General features: G+C 44.0%; 1 pseudogene; it reads left to right on the forward strand.

Annotated features, from left to right (window-relative positions):
* The first annotated feature begins 231 nt into the window (after positions 1 to 231).
* On the forward strand, positions 232 to 955 carry LOC123428603 (annotated as a pseudogene).
* Positions 956 to 2,877: the final 1,922 nt, after the last annotated feature.

Below are 2,877 nucleotides of genomic sequence, written 5' to 3' on the forward strand. Positions count from 1 at the left end.
GCTCTATGCTGCAGCCCTCATCACAACATCGCAATACCAGCAAGCCTCGCCTGAAAGACCGGGGAGGCCACCTTCTCCAGCTGCAGCGTCGGGGACTCCAAATGTGACCCAAGCAGCTCCTCCAAGAAGGGAACGGCGCTGAGACGTCGTCGCTGCCTTGTCCAGTGAAGGACCAAGGGTCTCCCCCGGTGCTCGAGGGGAGGATCCAATCCGGGCCATGACAGCGCCTCCATGGACGTAACAGCACCCTCACGCGTCGCCTTTGTCAGCGCAGCCATCGCCGCGCAGGGATTTCACCCCGGCCCAAGACCAGAACCCCAAATACCTCTGAAGGAGAGCAGACAGGAGACGTGGGAGCAGATCACCGAAGAAGACCACCAGCACCGAGAGGGAAACCACGTATCATCACCATCGATGTAGGGAAGCACCGGCGAGCGCAGTGCAGCAGCCGCCGGATGGCTGCCACACAAGGCCAGACACCGCAGGGGGGCACGTCGAGCAGGGCTAATGGCGCTGATGAGGGGACCTGCCATCTGCACCATGCCGCCACCAATCATGGTCGTCGCCGCGCTGGCCTACAGCCTTCGCTGCGCGGATCCGCCGGGGCACAGCCAAGAAGCCGCAGTCGCGCCCCCAAAGGGTTGCCTTGCGTCGCCCGCGTGCTTGCCATGCCAAATCCAGAGGCCCGACCCTCTGGATCTGGGGCCACCGTCGCAAAACCCTAGGCCCGGAGAAGCACAACTCCGTCAGCCTCGTCAAGCCCCACGCTCAAGGGGGGAGGCCGCTTGGGAGCGAAGTCCCGCCACCACCGGATACGCCAGGGCTTTGCCCAGCGTGGAGCATCGGTGGCGGCAAGGGGAGGGGAGGAGGAGGGGAGGGAGGGCTCGAGGATTGCGTCGCCTCCAGGTCGCCCGTGGGGAGGGCGACGTGGGAGGGAGGGGTAATTCCATGGTGACCTTTTTACATACTCTGAGACATTAATAAGAATAAGTATAGTGAGGCATAATCAATAAGAGTAAGTATAGGGTGATCGGATGTTGTTCCCGCCATATCTGTGGTGATTATCGACGTGTTATTTTTTTCAGAGTGAGTACTTCCGTTTTTAGTTACTTCACATATTATCTTTGATTAAAATTAAATTTTATAAAATTTGATCAAGTTTGTAGAAAACAACATGAACATTTACAGTAATAATTTTATGATGTGCAAATATATGCAATGATCAAATGATATAGATTTGATGGTGTATATGTTAATATATTTTTCTGCAAGCTTGTTGAAAGAATATAAAGTTTGATTTTAGACAAACCTAATATGCGGAGTAAATAAAAACGGAGTAGCAACTAGATACTATATGTTGGCTACTAGATTGACTATATGTGATGTGCACAACTTTATATAGCGAGTTGCTGGCTATACTATTAACAATACTCTAATAACTTCAAGATGAAGACATTATTTATAGAAATAGATCGCACAATATTAGACTCTTAGTTGTCCCTCAATCCACGGGTTGTGATGGACACTGAAGAGTCTTCGGGGCGGTTCCTCTCTCTAGATCTGGTGGCTGATAGCTCATATTTGTGTGGTTGCGGGATGTAGTCGAAAAAAATCTTTTCTGACTTTTGATGGGTCTCACTTCAACTAGTTCATCTTTGACGGTGAGATGCATTGACATAGATGGTGTGGTTGTCGATGTTGTTGGATTTCTGGCTCAACACATTTAGTTGTTAGATCGTGAAAAGTGGCGACGACAAAAAATGATCAACTTTAATTTGGCTGTGCTTCTCGAGTATTCAGGAGTTTCGGGGTGAAAATCTTAGATACGAACTGAGTTGGTTTTACATGACAATGATAATGTTCTTTGTATAGATAGCTTGAAAGCATTGGTCAAATATGCTTACTTATTTTTTAGGGTGAAGACCTAGAACTGGCCCTTTTAAAGTTCATAGTTGGATCCGTTGAGGATTGTTCTTTTCATGAATGTGTTACTGTTGAAGATATCCTTGTTATTCATTATTCTTATGATATAAAAAATGATTGATATGGATACGGTCCTTGTTATCAGTGACGAAGGCAGTAAAATTGGATTAAGGGGCCAAAATAGGTTGGGGAGGGCCAAACCTTAAGAAAATACTAGATGTTTATAGCAGTACAAGATCTCTAATTCTGCATTGTTCATTAGTAATTTGGTAGCAAATATTATGTTATTAGTGGCAACCCCTGTCTATTTCCGAGTTGTTGTACTTTGTCGATCATGCATTGCGTTGATCACTTTAAATTTTTCTTCTCGTTTTGGTATATATTTTGTTTTTTATGGCTTTGTTATTACTGACATTTTTATATGTATACATATGTGTTGTTGTTGATTGTGAGTATTCTAGGCCGGATATGCACTTTATTTGTATTTTCGTGATGCTATGCTCTGTAAAAAAAAAGGTGCTGAGAACTTCGCCTTGCAGGTGTAATAGACGTTGTGTACACTGTACCAGGACGGCATATCGACGGCATACATAGCATAGAAGAATCAAAAGTCCTATTCTGCTTCTGAGCTTAAATGCTTCCTTATAAACAGTAGAATTATATAAAGATAGACAAACTCAAAAAAATATGCATTCCTTTTTATGGTAAACTTTGACATATATTTTGTATATTTGTAAAATTTCAACACAAAATGACATTCGTGATAAAATGTTTTTGAACTAGCATTTTTAGAACATCGATTCTGTCTTTTTTGCGACAACTTTTTGGATGTCATTTCGTGTTTCGTGCTCAAAGTTTCTCAAAAATAATTAAAAATATTTATTTTTTATTTTACTTTTCATGAAGCCCGGAAGCAGAAACTCCATGTCCCACCAGAATGCAGTTCTATGTATT

The sequence above is a fragment of the Hordeum vulgare genome, chromosome 2H (genome assembly GCF_904849725.1).
Source record: "Hordeum vulgare subsp. vulgare chromosome 2H, MorexV3_pseudomolecules_assembly, whole genome shotgun sequence".
Taxonomy (NCBI): domain Eukaryota; kingdom Viridiplantae; phylum Streptophyta; class Magnoliopsida; order Poales; family Poaceae; genus Hordeum; species Hordeum vulgare.